At 51.2% G+C, this 20,840-nt stretch overlaps 1 protein-coding gene across 1 annotated transcript in view; it reads right to left on the bottom strand.

The window, feature by feature from the left end:
• LOC142803189 (testis-specific serine/threonine-protein kinase 3-like) overlaps positions 1 to 20,840 on the bottom strand; it is a 286,989-nt gene that overhangs the window by 83,859 nt on the left and 182,290 nt on the right. The gene's annotated exons all lie outside the window — the stretch shown is intronic.

The raw sequence follows: 20,840 nt of genomic DNA, 5'->3' as shown, positions 1-20,840 counted from the left end.
GCATGTCCATGCCTCTACAGGGCTCGTCGAAGCGTTGCTAGCTGTGGCGCAAGCGGCTGTCGACTTTGGCGAGTATCTCTGAGCGTATCATGCTCTTCTCATTGATTGTCTAGTGATGGACGTTCGCAAGTGTGAGTGTGAATGTGTTGAGATCGATGTGACGAAGGCCATCATCGGCATTCATGTTGATCTTGAGAGGTGAGTGCATGGCGACACCGATGGCAGCCGTGGCTTTCCCGTTGTCGCGGTGGCCACGTAGGTGTTTTTTCTACTCTCTAGCGTGACGTAAATGCGGTTTAACGTCTCCATGAGCGCAAGTGTAGTGAAGGTCTTGCCACAGCTAGCAGGACCCGTCAAGAAAACTCACATGGGCTTGCGAACGGGCAGCATGAGGTTGTGGTAAGACTCTATGATGATTTCACGCTAGTCGGCGTTCGTGAGCGTCATCATGGCGTCGTAGTCGGCTGCCAACATGACATCCTAACGTACCTTGACCAAAGCGCACTGCCCTGGTGACAAGGCTGTGGTGGCAACATCTAAGAGACCGCAAAGGGGCTGCTCACGCTGTTCACAAAGTATATCGTGGCACATGTCCTCCAATTGATCCACCGACGCACCCTTTTCGTAGCACTTGCGGCGCTCGACGACGGACTGCAGGGGTTCCTCGTAGATCTCAAAGTAACGACGTCAGTCGAGGATGTCGACCTACCGTTCAAAAGGCGCAGACAAGAGCACCATCTCTCTCTTGTAGTAGTCTTCATCGTCTGGGCGGTATGCCCGGTGGCGTATCACGCATGGTAGCGTTCAGCGATTAGTTTTTCTTGGAGCCTGTGTACGAAGAGAGGAATTCGGCAAGGTGTAGATGCCGCCGATTCTGTAGGCGATCCTCGTACTTCTGTATAGTATTGAGCTTCCACACGTCGGTCGAGTCGGGGACCACATTGTGGGCGTCCATGTCGGCGACGGATTTCTGCACACATGTGCGTTCTTCCGGTGACATGGTTGATGTTAGAAATTGTGTAGAAGACGAGGAGTGACATTATCATCATCGGGGATTAGAGCAGTGCATTTGCAATAAAGATGATGTCGACGGGTGGGCTTCGCCATGGGCACGGTGGCTTGTCCTTTTTTCTACAGTTGGTATGAAGGAGACTTTACGGCTTGCCTCATACATTGCAAGACGAAGGATGTTCCTAGCTGCTTCCTGCCTGCTCATCTCGACTGCATCGAGCACCTCGACGCCAAGGCCACGAAGCAGGTAGATATTGTCCAAGTCGAGGTTGTTCGCCTTGATCTGTACGTGCGCCCGATGCCAACTTCAAATTCTACGGTCTGGCTTGCTCGCGTAGTCGACAAATAGGCAGCGCACGAGCAGGCGTCGACCACAACCTGCAAATCCATATTAGAATTTAAGACAAATGCAATACTTGGGTTGATTCTATTGAACCATTTTCTTTACACGTGCCTCCACATAAAAGCAGTAGGGCGCTTAATACCCGCTCGGACAACGCTTAAGTAGTGTGACTCACCGACGATGTTATTGCGGCTCCAGAGATCTTGTATGAAGTCGTGTTGGATCGTGGTGAGCCTTTGGTACATTTCGTGGAATGTCCAGTTTAGTGCTGCTACCTTTGAGCAGTTGGTGTCTGTATGATTTGAACTTGGTGCGTTCGCCGAATACATTCATATTGCTACGGGGAAAAAGTGTCTGAGAAATATGTTTCCATCGATAAAACAAGCAGGCGTGCAAGATGGAACCCAGTCTGCACGAGAGCTCAGACATCGCCGTCTTCTCTATCGAGATGTGGGTATAAGAAGGAAAAGAAGAAGAACGTGAGCTCCGTAACTGTCCGCATCAGGGTGCGACACCTCAACAGTAGCTCACAAGGGATCGGGGTGAGGAGGTATTAAACGGATAGAATTAAAGTTATAGAGAAAGAAAGAGATGCGCTTGGACAGCGAGAGAGGACATATTGAGGGGATATGAGAGATGGGAAAGATAGAAACACGGTCACAGGAGTCTGAATACGGGGCACCACTTGCGAGACCTCTTGTCGGCGTCAGGAGATGGAGTAGGGCAAGTCCAGTAGGTCAAAGCTGCGCTGTCCTCGGATATCGGCGTCAGGAGATGACGTAGGGCCAGCCCAGTCGGCCAGAGCTACGCTGACATCGGAGATCGCGACGGCACGACCAGTCGGCACGGAATACAGAGAGCGAGTGACTTCTCTATCGAGTTTTCAATTATCCGTGGCGCCACTTAGCATCACCCCCGGTGGCGAAGGCACCGTCTCGAAGCTTGGTTGGTCCGAGTGGTATTGCTTCAGCCGAGAGACGTGGACAACGTCAGAGCACGAGCGCGCGCTGGTGCTGTGTAGTGGTTCAATTTCATGAATCACGTCGGTAACTTGGCGCACGACACGGTACCGACGTGACCTACGTAAATGTCACAAATGATAGGACCACGTTCCAGTCACGATGGTCGGGGAAAACGTACATGGCGAGCATTTCTGTGACAGTTCGATTTAGCCATTTTATGAGCCCGTTGGTTCGAGGGTGATAGGCTGTTGTGGACTTGTGTCTTGTAGCGCAAGAATGCAATATGTCTAGTATAACCTGGGCTAGAAAATAGCGACACCGATCGGTAAGTAGTTGTCGAGGGACGCCGTGATGTAGTATGACGACGTTGCCGTAGTCGGTCGCGTCGGTTGAACAACTACTAAAAAGAGCCCCCGTGATGACATACCGAGTGGTGTAGGCTGTGGCGGCTGCTATCCACTTGTTTCCACTGACGAGAGAGAAAAAGTCCAAGAATTTCAAGACCTACCTCATAAAACGCGTCATTTAGTATCTACATTGGCTGAAGCAGCCGCACTGCAAGGGTTGTTGGCTTTTTGTGGTGTTCACAGGATTTACAAGAAGCGACGTAATGGTGGACAAATCCGTACATTTCAGGCCAAAAGAAATGATGTCGAACGCGGTCATGAACTCTTGAGACCCCCAAGTGATTAGCCATTTCGATGTCATGCAGCTGCGCAAGAACAGTCTGGCGCATATGTTGGGGTACGACCAGTAGCAGCTCAGGTCCATCAGGATGCATGCTATACATAAGGAGAGGCGGAGAAGTTGTGAGATCAGTCAGCCGAAGGATGATATTGTTACGGGGATATTGATACACGTATCAATATCTCTGAAGTGAGGATAACGACGTTGCTCAATTCTGATGTTGCCGAAGGCGGAAAGTGCGAACACGCAAGTAGACTAGCCGCTCTCAGGAACAATCGGTGTGTCGACTCGATGACGCGACAAGCAGTCAGCATCTCTGTGGTGGCGGCCAGACTTATAAACGACTGTGTATGAATAGTCTTCTAGCCGTAGAGCCCACCAGCCGAGACGTTCACTAGGATTCGTTAAGGACGACAGCCAGCATAAGGCATGATGATCAGTGACAACTGTGAATGGTCGTCCATGCAAATATGACCGAAATTTAACCGCTGCTCAGACGAGCACAAGGCATTCGCGTTCGGTGATTGAGTACTTACGTTCCGCTGGCAATAGTGTTACGGTGCATCATCGACAGGAGCAAGCGTGGCACTTAGCGAAGATGAAGAAGACGCCTGTGCGTTAGGCGCTTGCACGAGAGGCAACTCAGACATCTTGTTCGGCTGCCGACTCTCGGTGGACGCTGTCCTGTAAGCCAAGACCTCGCTCCGTCACAATAGGATACGGCTAGCATATTGACACGTGCGGTTCTTTTGGTTTACGAAGAAAGCCGCTATCACTTTCCAGTGACACGCGCGCTCGTTGTGATTGTTTGCGGGGAGCATTGTTATCACTTTCTGTTAAGCGCAACGCAGGCCGCGTTTATCTTGCATGCCACTCTGGAACCGTGTGGATCATTCTTGAAACTTTGCATGCTTGACGAGCACATTCTAGTAACTTCTGGAGCTCCAGAAATAAATCGAGAACGCGATATGACGCGTGTATAAAAAGCCGGCGCAGTGCGCCACTAGTCAGTCTTTTTCCGTCGACCGACGACTGTTCACGCCACTGTTGCTGTGAGTTGTGTTTGGCCTTGTTTTGCTGGGCACAAGTTCGCCCAATAAACAGTTCGCCCGACATCGCCCTGGCTCCTGTGTGCTTCCTCTCAAGTGCTGCGTGTGTCACAACCGCGTGACATCTGGTGGAGGTGCTTCTCGGTCCATGTACCGTACGCCCCCGTCCAGCCGTGAGCCAAGCCCAAGCCGCCAAGAGGACGACGCCGACCCGGTCGTTCGAGTGAGCCGAAGACAACAAGGACTACCGCCCGAATACCTGCCGCTTCCCGACAAGGACAAGAAAACAAAGGCTGCTACGAAGCCGGCATCCACGATGACGGAAGCAAGGTCTTCGGCAACCGTGGTCGTCAACCAGCCCAGAGAGCCGCCTACCTTCCGCGGATCGACCTACGAAGACCCGGAAAGCTGGCTTGACATTTACGACCGCGTCGCAGCCCTCAATAAGTGGGACCCGGACGACAAGCTGCGTCATGTGTATTTTTACCTGAAAGACGCCGCAGGGACTTGGTTCGAGAACCGCGAGTCAACGCTTCGAACCTAGGACGACTTCCGCGTTGCTTTCCTGCGCACCTTTGCAAGCGTCGTGCGGAAGGAAAGAGCCGCATCACTGCTTGAAACTCGGGTGCAGCTCCCCAACGAAAACGTAACGATCTTCACGGAGGAGATGACGCGACTTTTCCGCCGCGCCGACGCCGACATGTCTGAGGACAAGAAGGTTCGCCTGCTTATGCGAGGAGTGAAGCAGGAGCTCTTCGCCGGACTGATTAGAAACCCGCCAAAGACGGTACAAGAGTTCCTCTCCGAGGCTACCACCATCGAGAAGACTCTTGAAATGCGGACCCGCCAATACGATCGGCGCATTCGCCAGACGTCGCAGAAGTCCGAGGACTCTGCCCCGACGACCTGCGCGAGACCATACGCGCTATTGTTCGTGAAGAACTGCGCCGCATGTTGCCATCGTCTCAGCCCCAAGTCGCCTCTCTCGAAGACGTAGTCCGCGAGGAACTACAGCGCTCACTGAGCGTTCCTGAACGGCCTCAGCCCCAACCGGAGGCGATGACCTACGTCGCTACTGCACCTGTCACCGCTCCTCGCCAACGCCAGGACCCAACGCCTCCGCAGTTTCGTCGCCAATCACCGCCGCCACCCCCGACGCCTTCCCGCTCGCCAGTAATCCAGCGCTCGCCGAGGAAAACTGAAGTTTGGCGCACCCCGAACCACCGCCCACTATGCTACCACTGCGGCGAAGCCGGGCACACCTACCGCTACTGCCAGTACCGTGAGATGGGACTGCGTGGCTTCGACGTGAACGCGCCGCGTCCGCGCCCAGGTGAGCGACCTCGCGACATCGCCGACTACATCGCCGGATCGCAGTGGCAACGACGACGACCATCCCGTTCACCTTCGCCTGGCCGCTACGCCTCTCCAGATCGCCGCCAGTACACCGGCCCTAACCGGGGCCGATCCCCAAGCCCCTACCCGGGAAACTAAAGGCAGCAACCGATGGAGGTACGGTTGCTGCACGACGCAATGCCGAAGATCCTCCTCCACCGCCGCCGCCGCTGCCGATGACGATGACCACGACGCACGAACTTTCCCGACGTAGTCGCAGTACGTCGCCTGAGCAGAGTCTTCACGACAGAGCCTCGCCGCCGACGCGACATAGCAGCGCCGGACCAAGCCGACGCAGCCGCGATCGAACGCCCCGACCTAACCGGAACGCCAGACGACGAACCACCGACCTCGACGTGATCATCGACGGCCACAGCGTCACCGCCCTAGTCGATACCGGCGCCGACTACTCTGTCATCAGTGGTCTCTTCGCCGCTAAGCTCAAGAAGGCAAAGACTGCATGGGAAGGACCGGATATCCGAACAGCAGGGGGCCACCTTATAACACCGACTGGAACCTGCACGGCAAAAGTCACGATTCACAGCCAGACGTATTCTGTGAGTTTTGTGCTCCTGCAGCAATGCTCGCGAGACGTCATTTTAGGCATGAATTTCCTGGACCAGCAAGGCGCAGTCATCGACCTAAGATCCAGGTCAATCACGCTGTCCACGGATAATGCAACGGCGTCAGACTGCAACGTCGCTCACAATGCCTTGAATGTAACAGAAGAGCAGGTAACCATCCCGCCACTGTCGAGCGTCATCATTTCCGTCGGCACCAAAGCGTCTACCAACTTACAAGGTGTCATCGAAGGCGACCAGCACCTGCTCCTAGACCGTCAGATGTGCGTCACAAGAGGCATAGCCAAGCTTCATAACAGCGAAGCCAAGGTAATGGTGACGAACTTCAGCAACGAATATAGGCACTTGAATAGGGGCACGACAGTAGCACATCTAAGCGAATTTGTGGAAACGAGCAATGCCTTCGCCCTCACCGATTCTCAGGGAGCCGCAACGTCGACAGCAGTTTCCGCGCCGGCCTTCGACGTAAGTCAAGGCCTTTCCAGACAGCAACAAAAGGAGCTCAAAGCCTTACTCCACCAATACAAGGACTGCTTCTCGTCGTCATCGAGGCTTCGTCAGACCCCTCTCGCGAAACATCGCATCCTAACCGACGAATATGCCCGTCCGCTCCGTCAGAGCCCCTACTGAGTTTCTGCACGGGAACGCGAGGCCATCAAGCAACAAGTCGACGAAATGCTGCGTGACGACATCATTCAGCCGTCTACGAGCCCGTGGGCATCACCCGTGGTGTTAGTGAGGAAGAAGGACGGAACCCTACGTTTTTGCGTCGATTATCGTCGCCTGAACAAGATCACGAAGAAAGACGTGTATCCCCTTCCACGGGTAGACGATGCTCTGGACAGACTCTACAACGCCAAGTATTTTTCGTCGATGGACCTCAAAACCGGCTACTGGCAAATAGAAGTAGACGAGAGAGACCGAGAGAAGACTGCCTTCATAACACCAGACGGCCTGTTCGAGTTTAAAGTCATGCCCTTTGGTCTTTGCTCGGCGCCCGCGACGTTCCAACGGGTTATGGACACAGTACTCGCAGGCTTGAAGTGGCAGACTTGCCTGGTCTACTTGGACGACGTAGTCGTATTTTCTTCCAACTTCGACGAGCACCTCCGGCGCCTTGAAGCTGTTCTTCGGGTAATCAAAGCCTCGGGACTTACCCTGAAGCCAGAAAAGTGCCGCTTCGCCTACGAGGAGCTATTGTTCCTTGGCCACTTTATCAGCAAGTCGGGAGTGCTCCCTGAGCCACAGAAAACAGCTGCGATCGCCGACTTTCCTGCACCCACCGACAAGAAAGTAGTACGCCGACTTCTTGGCTTCTGCGCTTATTACAGGCGCTTCGTGAAGAACTTTTCGCGGATCGCCGAGCCGCTGACGTACCTCACGAAGGCCGACGTCGCCTTCAAATGGGAAACGCTGCAAGTCGAGGCATTTCAAGAATTAAAGCGACGCCTGCAAACGCCGCCAATACTGGCGCACTTCGACGAAGAAGCTGACACCGAAATTCACACGGACGCAAGCAGCACAGGGCTCAGCGCCGTGCTCGTGCAGAGGACCGACGGACTTGAAAGGGTCATCAGTTACGCTAGCCGGTCACTTTCGAAGGCAGAAGCCAATTATTCCACGACAGAAAAGGAATGCCTTGCCATCATCTGGGCTACATCAAAGTTGTACGGCAGGCCTTTCAAAGTCGTGAGTGACCACCACGCCTTGTGTTGGCTAGCTAACTTGAAGGATCCATCAGGGCGCCTCGCACGGTGGAGTCTCAGACTACAAGAATTTGACATCACCGTCGTCTACAAGAGCGGACGAAAGCACTCCGACGCCGACTGCTTGTCTCGCGCCCCTGTCGATCCGCCGCCCCAGGATGACCGGGACGACGACTCTTTCCTGGGACCCATAAGTACCGACGACTTCGCGGAACGCCAACGAGCTGACCCAGAGCTCAAGATCCTCATGGACTACCTGCAAGGCAAGACCGCCGACGTGCCGAAAGTATTCCGCCGAGGACTGGCTTCGTTTTTCCTGCGGAACAACGTCCTCCTGAAGAAGAACTTCTCGCCGCTCCGCGCCGACCACCTCCTCGTGGTGCCTTCAGCGTTACGTCCAGAGGTTCTGGAAGCATTACACGACGACCCGACAGCCGGACATCTTGGTGTTTCCCGCCCACTGTCACGAATACAAGAGAAGTACTATTGGCCTCGCTTCACTGCCGACGTCGCCCACTACGTAAAGACATGCAGAGACTGTCAGCGACGCAAGACACCGACAACTAGGCCAGCCGGACTTCTGCAACCCATCGAACCACCTCGACGGCCATTCCAACAAATCGGCATGGACTTACTGGGGCCGTTCCCGACGTCAACTTCTGGCAACAAATGGATTGTCGTAGCGACTGACTACCTCACCTGCTATGCCGAAACAAGGGCCTTGCCCAAGGGCACTGCCGCCGAGGTCGCCAAGTTCTTCATTGAGAACATCGTCCTCCGCCACGGAGCTCCCGAGGTCCTCATCACCGACAGAGGTACGGCCTTTACGGCTGACCTAACGGAGGCGATCTTGAGGTACAGTCAGACAAGCCACCGCCGAACCACCGCGTACCACCCACAGACGAATGGCCTCACCGAGCGTCTAAATAAGACCATCGCCGACATGCTGGCCATGTACGTGGACGTCGAACACAAGACGTGGGACGTCATACTCCCGTATGTAACCTTCGCGTACAACACGGCCGTGCAGGAAACGACGCAGTTTGCTCCATACAAGCTCGTCTACGGACGGAGCCCAACAACGACGCTTGACGCCATGCTACCGGTCGGCACCGACGAAGAAGACCTCGACGTCGCCAGCTACCTGGATCGCGCTGAAGAAGCTCGACAGCTAGCCCGCCTGCGTATCAAGAGCCAACAGACGGTCGACAGGCACCACTACAACCTTCGACGACGCCACACCGAATACCAACCCGGCGACCTTGTCTGGGTCTGGACGCCGATACGACGACGGGGATTGTCTGAGAAGCTCTTGCGACGCTACTTTGGACCCTACAAGGTAGTCAGACGTCGTGGTGAACTGGACTATGAGGTCGTGCCGATGGCTTAACGTCATCCCAACGACGCCGTGCACGACCCGAAGTCGTACACGTGGTGCGACTTAAACCTTATTACGCGCGCTGATTAGCTGTGACGCATTGTTAATGTAATTTATTGCATGTACTCTCTCTTATGTTCTGTCTTTAGCATCGGGACGATGCTTTTTCAGGGGGGGGGGTAGTGACACGTGCGGTTCTTTTGGTTTACGAAGAAAGCCGCTATCACTTTCCAGTGACACGCGCGCTCGTTGTGATTGTTTGCGGGGAGCATTGTTATCACTTTCTATTAAGCGCAACGCAGGCTGCGTTTATCTTGCATGCCACTCTGGAACCGTGTGGATCATTCTTGAAACTTTGCATGCTTGACGCGCACATTATAGTAACTTCTGGAGCTCCAGAAATAAATCGAGAACGCGATATGACGCGTGTATAAAAAGCCGGCGCAGTGCGCCACTAGTCAGTCTTTTTCCGTCGACCGACGACTGTTCACGCCGCTGTTGCTGTGAGTTGTGTTTGGCTTTGTTTTGCTGGGCACAAGTTCGCCCAATAAACAGTTCGCCCGACATCGCCCTGACTCCTGTGTGCTTCCTCTCAAGTGCTGCGTGTGTCACAACCGCGTGACAATATGCTATGACGTGTTCGCAATCATGCTGTCTTTGTGCCGAAACTGCTCCGATTACATGGCCACTTGCGTCGGTGCGCACTTCAGTTGGAGCGGACATATCAAAGGAACCGAGAATCGGTAGCTTCGTAAGTCTGGTGGTCAGTTCAGCAAATGCTATGACTTGTTCAGGTTCCCATACAAAAGTCACAACTTTCTTCAGTAGTTCCGTAAGTGGGCGCGCGACGCGAGCGAAATTGCGCACAAATCTGCGAAAGTAGGAAGGTATTCTTACCCGCCCAGCTGTCGGTAAACCCACGCTATGACGGAAGCGGTGTCACCGAATCGGTAGAACGACGCCTGTCTGTCGGTCATAAAGGACGCGAAGACCCACGTCGCCAAGGAGCTTAGTGTAGCATCTGGAGACAAGAGCCCAGTCCGGCTGCAAGGGTGGAAGGTGCACTTCCACTCCGCTGTAGCGACCAAAGCGAGCGTCAGCGGCGGCACCGATACACGGGCAAAATATTTCTACGTAGCTATCGCATGAAGGGGTGAACCATTCTGTAGACAGAATACGACGTAGAGGACTGGTTTGCTCACTCTGTGTGCTGCGCTCCAATTTTGTCGGTGTAAATACACTGGCAAATAGTCACGTCCTGTCTCCTTTTCTGTGACTCCTCTTCTGTGACTCTTATACCTACGTTGTCCTACCTCCTGCTCGTAATCCCGGCGTATTTTCCGGACAGGATGGCCTTGACATTGACAGGTGGCTCAACGTGTATGAACGGATCAGCGCCAGCTTTAGGTGAGATTCGACACTCATGCTTGCCAACATGCTATTTTACCTTGATGGCCCTCCGTGGGTGTGGTTCGAGACGCACGAAGCCGACATTACCAGCTGGGACACTTTCAAGGAGAAGATGCGTGACCTTTTTCAAAACACCGCTGCACGACAGATAACTGCACAAAATCAGTTGGCTACTCGGGCACAGACGTCTACCGAATCCTACGTCGCGTATATTCACGACGTTATTGCCCTTTGCCGCCAGATTGACGAACACATGCCCGAGCCTGAGAAGCTGTCGAATGTGCTTAAAAGCATCGCCGACGATGTCTTCAACCTGCTTGTATAAACTAACATTACCACCATCGATGAAATCATGAAAGAGTGCTGGCTGTTCGAACACGTCAAGAGATGCCGTATCACTCAGAGATTCACACGACTGTCCAACACGGCTGCTACTTCATTGCGTGAAGCCGCATGCCAACCACCCACCCATGACCACGTCACCCGAATCGTTCGTCGGGAGCTTGAAGCTGCCTGTCCAGCTCCCATCAACAGCCTGTTTTTACAAACCAAGCCACTGGCTCATCACACCCATCGGTCGCCTTAATTCAAGCTGTAGTAAGGCAGGAGCTCGCTAATCTCGGTCTTCGGTCAGCGTGTCCCGTGACTCACTCTGAAGTACACCCATACTCTTCAGGTAACGCTCTACGATCCCCTCCATCATTGCCCTTCCGGAACCCTACGCAATGGTGAACCCCTGACGACTAGCCTATCTGATTTTCCTGTTAACAACCTGGACATATTTCTCGTTATTGCAGTCGCCGCTGGTCCAACCCATCACGTCAGAGCTACCCTACTCATATGCGCCCTACCAAATCTGGACATTCAGGCACTACACCTTCCAACTTTTACTCGCCGCCTCCTCACGAGCCTCTCCCCACTGATGCCCCTTTTTCCGGTCGCCGCTACCTCCCGCTCCCCGCCACCGCTACGCCGCCAATCCCGCTCTCCGCCACCTCGGCGCTTTTCCTCGCCGCGCTTTACTGGACGATTGCAGCTGGAAAACTATATATTGCTGCTTATGAAGGTGAAGCTGCAATACCAACGACGCCCGGAAACCCTCTACTGACGCTGCCCATACACCCCAGTCTCTTTGAAGTAAAAGTCGCCAATGTTCCTGTTACTGCCATTGTTGACACAGGCGCCCACCTATTATGGGCGCACATCTACGCCGCCGTTTGCATATATCATGACGCTCTCTACGACTCAACCCATACGTGTTGCCGATGGCGTCACTGTAGAATTCGTCGTAATGTGCACTGCTCGTGCCAAGATTGCTGGTCGTCACGCCGTAGTCCTTTATACTGTATTAGATCGTTGCCTCCGTGACCATACACTCGGCCTTGATTGCCTCTCGGCACATTCGGCTTTCATTGACTGTTTTTCTGGCGCGCTCAGCCTCGACCTTCCCCTGCTCTCTGATGCATGTGAAAAGCCCGTGAGCCGCTTGGGTCCAACCACTTTTGTTCGCTTGCCGCATCGAGCTGTGACATACGTCTGTCTGTCAGCGACCGCTCCAGTTCCCGGCGAAGACTACATCGTTACACCAATAACAGACGCACGACTGACGCGCAGTGTTACAGTGCCGCATACCATCGCCACCATGGTGAACAACTCTGTGTTTATTCTGATCCTAAATTTCGGCCTCATTCCTCAAGTGTTGCCCTACACTTGGTCAACTCACTGTCATAAGAGATTATGACCTAAACGTTGTCGCTGTAACTGTTCCGGACCAAGCCGAATTCTCACGGTTACCTGGTTTTGCCGAAGCCATCTTTCAAAACATGATTTGACCAGACCTTTCGCCTGATCAGACCGACACTCTCTGCCGCGTTTTGGCCTCCTACGGTGACATTTTTATATCTGTGATGGTCCCTTGGGCGAGACTAATATTGTCAAGCACCGAATTAACACCGGTGACTCTGCGCCCATCCACTGTCGGCCTTACTGTATGTCCGCATCAGAACGAGCAGTGATTCATAAGGAAATCGACAACATGCTATCGAAAGACAACATCGAACCATCGTCAAGCCATTGTTCCTCCCCAGTTGTCTTCGTAAAGAAGAAAGACGGCTTCTGGCGTTTCTGTATTGATTATCCGCACCTCAACAAAATTACCAAGGAAGACGTGTATCGTCTTCCACGTAATGACGACGCTCTTGACTGTCTTCTGGGCGTCACCTTTTTTCATATCTTCACCTCCGATACTGGCTACTGGCGAATTGATGTAGACGAAATGGATCGTGAGAAAACTGCATTCGTTACTCCCGATGGCATTTACCAATTCAAAGTCATGCCGTTTGGTCTCCTCAACGCCCCCGCAACCTTCGAGAGAGTGATGGACACGCTGCTTCAAAGATTTAAATGAGTGACGTGCTCGTGTTACTTAGATGACGTGATAATCTTCTCACCCACCTTCGCCACACACCTTGAATGCCTTTCGACCATACTATCAACATTCCGACATGCCGGCCTACAGCTGAATTCCTCGAAGTACCGCTTCATTCTTCGTCAAATTACTGTGACGACTGAAAATAGCGCTAAGAAACGGGGACACAAGAAGAGGACATACGGCACAGGCGCTAACTTCCAACATAATGTTTATTACCACCGCATGCTCACCTATATCACCAAGAAAAATAACATCACATGACATGAATGATGCGCACAAAAATTAATTTCTTAGAAAATACAATTCTTTATCACTGAGCGTAAGAGAGGGAGTGCTGACGCACATAGACCCCAGTGAAGCGATAGCCTCAGCCTTTATAATCTCTCTATTAAGCTTGTCAAACATTCTCTTGATAACTGTGCAAGCATTGAATATCGGCGCGCCGCCGCAGGATTTACAATGTATGGCCAACCAACTCCCCTGGCCGTTTTTCACATTACTACAATGTTCTCTTAATCGATCATTAAGGCAACGGCCCGTCTGTCCAATATACTCTTTACCACAAGAAAGCGGGATACGATAAACAACGCACATGATACAGGGAACATAAACAGCTCGATGCTTCTTACTACAACCTTTGGGTTTTCCGTCACGGTCATGAAGGCCACAAAGGCTGACCAACTTCTTGGGAGCCGAAAAGACAACCCTAACTTCAGAGCGCTTAGCTTATTTCTTTAGGTTGTGCGATATCTTGTGATAGTATGGTATGACGACTAGAAGCTTCAGTTTTTCGGAATCACGACTCGCTGTACATCCTGGGTTGCGAAGCGTACGAAGCAAGCCTTCTGCAACTGAAGTTTGGACGAGCATAGGATAACCTGCTTTCAACAAACGGTCTTACTGATTATGAAAACTATTGGCGAATTCGTGCTCACAAGACTTGCTTAAAGCATGACGAAAACAATGACTGATGATGCCTCTTTTCACTAGTTTGGAGTGAGCTGATTGGTAAGGAAGGACCGGTTTGTTCATACGTGGTTGGTATGCCCAAAATATGCGGTTAGGATGAAAGGTTAAGAGGACATCAAGAAATTTTGTGGCATTGCACTCAGGCAGTTCGTGTGTGAGAGTCAAGGGTTTAAAACACTCAGCAAAATGTGAAATTCTTTTTGCCAAACCTGACTCGTCCGCTACCGTGTCGTTAGTTCATAAAACAAGATAGTCATTGACATACCGGAAGACTTTTTTTATCTTCAAATTATCAAGATGTAGGTAAATCGATCTGTCAATTCTACTTAAAAATATGTCGCTTAAAATGGGCGCAATGCAAGACCCGATACAGATTCCGTCCTTTTGAATAAAAGGCTTGTCATCTCATGAAATGTAGGTCGTCTTGAGGTAAAATGATAAAAGTTCTAAAACCCGACTAACAGGAACACCACACTCGGTTTGAAATCTAACAGAGCCAAACAAATCTATGCACTCTTAAACCGCAGGAAGCAACTGATCATGGGGAATGGAATAATACAAATCAGTCACGTCGACTGAAAAACCATAAACATGCTTATCGACACAAGTTTTCACATAATCTATGACTTGATCAGAACTTTTTACTATGAAAGGATCATCAACGTCAAGCCGGTTCAACTGTTCTTGCAAAAAGATAGCAATCGATTTTTGCAATGTATCACATTCTGAAACAATTACCCTAAAAGGCATATTGCTCTTGTGAGTCTTTGCATTAAAAACACTTTTAAAAAGTTATGCTTACTATTTGTGATGCCACCGACAACTCGAGAGATGTTAAGGTCTTTGCATAGCTTTTTTGCTTCCGATTTAACTTTTTCAATGCGGACGTCCTCGCGAGAGGAGAAAACAGAGCTTACGGCAGTGTGAGCCTTAGAACCAAACAGTCTCAGAGTCAGGATGGCGAAGCCTCCTTCCTTATCAGCGGGAAGGACGGTAAGAGAGTGCTCCTTGAGAAAAGCCTCAACTCTCCTGAGAGGAATTTCGGATCCAGCTGGTCTGTAGCGCGAAACGGTGTCAACGCCTTCTGAGACGGAGTGGGGTTGCTCTTGTTCGGGCACATGGCGCGAAACTTGTCGCACCATGGCTAGAAGTTCCGGTGGAGACGTCTTAGGTTCCACCGCAAACTTGGGCCCGAGGCTTAAAGTCTGGAGGATGTCGGGAGGCGCCCCGCCGCGGTGGTCTAGTGGCTAAGGTACTCGGCTGCTGACCCGCAGGGCGCGGGTTCGAATCCCGGCTGCGACGGCTGCATTTCCGATGGAGGCGGAAATGTTGTAGGCCCGTGTACTCAGATTTGGGTGCACGTTAAAGAACCCCAGGTGGTCTAAATTTCCAGAGCCCTCCACTACGGCGTCTCTCATAATCATATAGTGGTTTTGGGACGTTAATCCCCACATATCAATCAATCATGTCGGGAGGCACGGTGATCTGTTCAGGCGCGTGAACTGTCGGCTTTTGATCGGTTACTTTTTTTGGCGACGCCTGTGCGTAGCACCGGCAATTGTCAAGCCCTCGATAAAATTCCTCGATGTCCTCTTCACCTTTCATCCTAATTGCATATGTTGGGCATACCAACCACGTATCAACAAACCGGTCCTTTCTTACCAATCAGCTCACTCCGAACTAGTGAAAAGAGGCATCATCAGTCATTGTTTTCGTCATGCTTTAAGCAAATCTTGTGAGCACGAAATCGCCAATAGTTTTCATAATCAGTCAGACCGTTTGTTGAAAGCAGGTTATCCTATGCTCGTCCAAACTTCAGTTTCAGAAGGCTTGCTTCGTACGCTTCGCAACCCAGGATGTACAGCGAGTCGTGATTCCGAGAAACCGAAGCACCTAGTCGTCATATCATACTTATCACAAGATATCGCACAACCTAAAGAAATTAGCTAAGCGCTCTGAAGTTAGGGTTGTCTTTTCGGCTCGCAAGAAGTTGGTCAGCCTTTGTGGCCTTCATGACCGTGACGAAAAACCCAAAGGTTGTATTAAGAAGCATCGAACTGTTTATGTTCCCTGTATCATATGCGTTGTTTATCGTATCCCGCTTTCTTGTGGTAAAGAGTATATTGGACAGACGGGCCGTTGCCTTAATGATCGATTAAGAGAACATTGTAATAATGTGAAAAACGGCCAGGGGAGTTGGTTGGCCATACATTGTAAATCCTGCGGCTGCGCGCCGATATTCAATGCATGCACAGTTATCAGGAGAATGTTTGACAAGCTTACTAGAGAGATTATTGAGGCTGAGGCTATCGCTTCACTGGGGTCTAAGTGCGTCAGCACTCCCTCTTTTACGCTCAGTGATAAAGAATTGTATTTTCTAAGAAATTAATTTTTTGTGCGCATCAATCATGTCATGTGATGTTATTTTTCTTGGTGATATAGGTGAGCGTGCGGTGGTAATAAACATTTTCTTGGAAGTTAGCGCCTGTGCCATGTGTCCTCTTCTTGTGTCCCCGTTTCTTAGCGCTATTTTCAGTCGTCACAATGCACCAACAAGCCCAAATTTCGACAGTGTTGAACTTTATTTCTCGTACAACAGGCCCTTCTTTATGTTCATCTTCAAACCCTTGTGCCACAGTCACCTACATCGCTCTTGCATCCTGTCAAGCTCGATCCCTTGCTTTTTGCATTCGCCACAGCATTATGCCTCAGGAAGTCAAGCGCCTTTTCGGCAACGTCGCCCCCTCAGTTGGTCATAGGCTTAGGGTGTGCAAAATCTTGAAGGCAGAATGGTATAGACAAGCACGTCTACATAAACAATACTTGTCCGCCCTTCTTTTTGATCGTCTCGAAGATACTGTGGCCATGCAGCAGCTTCGACAATTTCAGCGCCTCGCCGACCAAAGCACGGAATTCCTCTGGGCTCGACAATTACCGGTGCTACGCACAGGCGTCGCGAAAAAAGTAAGCGATCAAAAGCCGACAGTTCACGCGCCTGAACAGATCACCGTGCCTCCCGACATCCTCCGGACTTTAAGCCTCGGGCCAAGTTTGCGGTGGAACCTAAGACGTCTCCACCGGAACTCCTAGCCATAGTGTGACAAGTTTCGCGCCATGTGCCCGAACAAGAGCAACCACACTCTGTCTCAGAAGGCGTTGATACCGTTTCGTGCTACAGACCAGCTGGATCGAAAATTCCTCTCAGGAGAGTTGAGGCTTTTCTCAAGGAGCACTCTCTTACCGTCCTTCCCGCTGATAACGAAGGAAGCTTCGCCATCCTGACTCTGGGACTGTTTGGTTCTAAGGCTCACACTGCCGTAAGCTCTGTTTTCTCCTCTCGCGAGGACGTCCGCATTGAAAAAGTTAAATCGGAAGCAAAAAAGCTATGCAAAGACCTTAACCTCTCTCGAGTTGTCGGTGGCATCACAAATAGTAAGCATAACTTTTTAAAAGTGTTTTTTAATGCAAAGACTCACAAGAGCAATATGCCTTTTAGGGTAATTGTTTCAGAATGTGATACATGGCAAAAATCGATTGCTACCTTTTTGCAAGAACAGTTGAACCGGCTTGACGTTGATGATCCTTTCATAGTAAAAAAAATGCCGCCATATCCACGAAGTGAATGATGATGAGTGGGCGAAGCTCCGGAGGTAAACCTGGTAAACCATGAACCCTCCGTACATTTTGCCCACTCGATTTTATTGCAAAGCTCCCCCTAGCGTACGTCGCCGCACTATATCGAACGATGACACGCGCCATATGTGGCATCATTCCTATTTTATAACACCTCGCATCTTTCATAATCAACTACACGTACCGCCGTCTAGTTTATAACATCTTGCATCTTTTGGACGGACGGACGGACGGGCGGACGGACGGGCGGACGGACGGACGGACGGAGGGATAGACGGATGGACGGATGGACGGATGGATGGATGGACGGACGGACGGACGGATGGACGGATGAATGGACGGACGGACGGACGGATGGATGGACGGACGGACGGATGGACGGATGGATGGACGGACGGACGGATGGATGGACGGACGGACGTACGGACGGACGGAAGGACGGATGGATGGATGGAGGGATGGATGGATGGATGGATGGACGGACGGACGGATGGACGGATGGACGCATGGATATGGCTGTACCCTTTAAATCGGGCGGTGGCTAGCGTAATACTTAGAACTGAACGAGAGGTGGCTACATACAGGGGACGCACAGCCCACGCCTTAAGGAGCTTCGCTCCTAAAAGTTCTGATCAAGTCATAGATTATGTGAAAACTTGTGTCGATGAGCATGTTTATGGTGTTTCAGTCGACGTGACTGATTTGTATTATTCGACAGTGTTCAAATTACTGTGCTGGGCAACTTTGTTGACGCTTCCGGTGTACGACCAGACCCGGCAAAACTACGCACAGTAACGAACTCTCCCGTTCCGTGCTTTATTCATGATGTTCGCAGTTTCGTGGGCCTATGCTTTTACTTTCGCCGGTTCATAAAAGAGTTTGCGGCACTCGCACACCCACTCACAGGCCTTCTCAAACATGACGTCCTGTTTTGTTGGGGTCCTCTTCAAGCTAACGCTTTCTCTCGACTAATCATCGCTCTAATGACACTACCGGTACTTGCACATTTCGACCCAGATGCTCCTACAGAAGTGCGGACAGACGCGTGCTGTCACGGCATCGGCGCTGTTTTGGCCCAAACTCAGCGGGGCACAGATCATGCAATTGCATAATCCAGTCGTCTCCTTTCAAAGTCTGAGCGTAACTACTCTATAACTGAACGAGAATGCCTTGCCCTTGTCTCGGCAGTTTCGAAATTTCGTCCTTACTTCTATGGCCACCCATTCCTTGTCGTCACAGGTCATTACGCCCTATGTTGGCCTTCGTCACTGAAGGACCCTTCTGGATGACTTGGTCGTTGGGCATTGCGTCTTCAGGAGTACTCCTACAAGTCTGGACGCCTCCATCTGGACGCAGCTTCATATGCTCCCTATACGGGAGCAGAGTAGGGCATAGGTTCACTAATCTTGCCTAGTTAGCAAGCGTATTCCCGCGGTCAAGCTGCGTTTTTGTTTTTCGTTTTTTGCAGGTGCCTGTCGCTGATCGTTAACCGACGTGCCTGGCGTGTCCACAACCAGCACACAAAGATGAAACACCTGTTTTCGGGACTGTGTCATGGAAGTTCAAAAGCCTTCTGTTTTTTTTCGTCGGTCCGGTAACGCAAACAAGAAACGCATGGCGTAGTGCCAAATAACGTGCACTGCCACTACCGCATGGCCAAGTGGTGCCAGCTCTGGAAGATAAGCAACAGCGCACAAACACAAATTATAAGGCTTCCAACGTTCAAAGAGCGCCCCACTAAGCCTACAGCATTACTTATTTTAGTATGTTTTTTGAGAGTGCACCGAAACCACGCAAATACTATGCTGTCGAAGCATATGGACGTAAATCTAAAACAACAAATCACAGCATATCCATGGAGCGAATCATGAGCGGGTCGAAACGTCCGTCTGAGCGTCCATGTTTCTGTCCGTGAGTCTACCCTTCCTTGCTTCTGTGCTTCCATCCATCCGTTCGTTCTTGTTTCCATCCGTCCATGTATCCGTCTACGCGGCAGTCCATCCGTGCGTTCATACGTCCGACCACCGTCCGTCCGTGCATTCATCTGAATGTCTGTCCATTCGTCCATCCGTCTGACTGTCTGTCCATTCGTTCATCCGTCTGCCCGTCCGTCTGTCCACCCGTCCGCACCTGCTAAGTGAGTCGTCGAACTAGGTGGTCATGAACAACGACAAGCTAGGAGGGACAAACTCATGGCTTAAAGAGCTTCGCCCCTAATAAAAGCACGACTACGTACGTAACGAGCTGTATAGTGCACGATGGTCCCTTTATAGATTCCTGGTGGACAGCGACCGCTTTCGGTGGTCTGGTCTGCGCACCAGCTTCTCCGCAGTTCATAGTCACTAGCGGCGTTGGAAAAGAAGTGCGGGACGCTGCTACCTAAAGGTAGCACATACGGGAACTTTCGGTCGACGTTGCAGCGAACTTCATTATGCAGCTGGAGACGAAAAGATGCCACGTTCTGTCTAGCAGATTTCAAAGGATGGCTTACCTAATAACCTCGGTAGCAGCGAGTGCTAAGTGAACTCGGGGTGTACAGAGACGGTGGATCAAGTGACGAAGCACGTGCGTTACCGCGTGCCTAAACACGCGTCTGAGGCAGGCGGCACGGTTGGGCGTTTACATTGTTAAGATGATAGTGTTTCTTGGGGACCTTCGATGCAAAAGTTTTGATCTGTCTGTCTGTCTGTCTGTCAATTTGTCTGTTTGTACGCCTTTAAGAATACCCCAAACAAGACCAAATGATACCAAAAAATGGTGGACCCCACACACAGCGACCACCAATACTGCTCTAGTTTTAGTGTTCATACTTGTACGATTGTCATTTAAAAAGCGATCATTGCGCATATATGAAGCACCATAACAAAACATCATTAATCTATATCGGCGCGTTTCTACTAGAAAGGGTATACATATTTATTTCTAAGGACCGTAGCATTTATCATGCTGCGCTGCACTGGAAAACTTGCAAAAAAAGGCAAGTGTTTCCGACGCTTTGCTAAGACGACACGGTGGCGGCACCTATCTGCTGCCTTGCGTTCTACACCTTATCGCCTCGAAGACAGGCGCACACGCCGCATGCTTTGTTTTCCAAGATAACTGCCAGATAGCGCTCATGTCTCAAGTGTGATGTGACTCGATGCACTCGATCGTCTTCGCTGCACGCTAGAGGCACTCTGACGCAGCGCCTCCAGAATACCATTCACCGATTTTCTTGCGCAGAACATCAAATAAACGATTTCTTCACTCTCTCCAGATGCTAGACTATCGTCCTTCGACGACATT

This window comes from Rhipicephalus microplus, chromosome 3, assembly GCF_043290135.1.
Source record: "Rhipicephalus microplus isolate Deutch F79 chromosome 3, USDA_Rmic, whole genome shotgun sequence".
Lineage (NCBI taxonomy): Eukaryota > Metazoa > Arthropoda > Arachnida > Ixodida > Ixodidae > Rhipicephalus > Rhipicephalus microplus.
The sequence above is the reverse complement of the archived record's forward strand: the minus strand, read 5'-3'. Positions and strand labels throughout refer to the sequence as shown.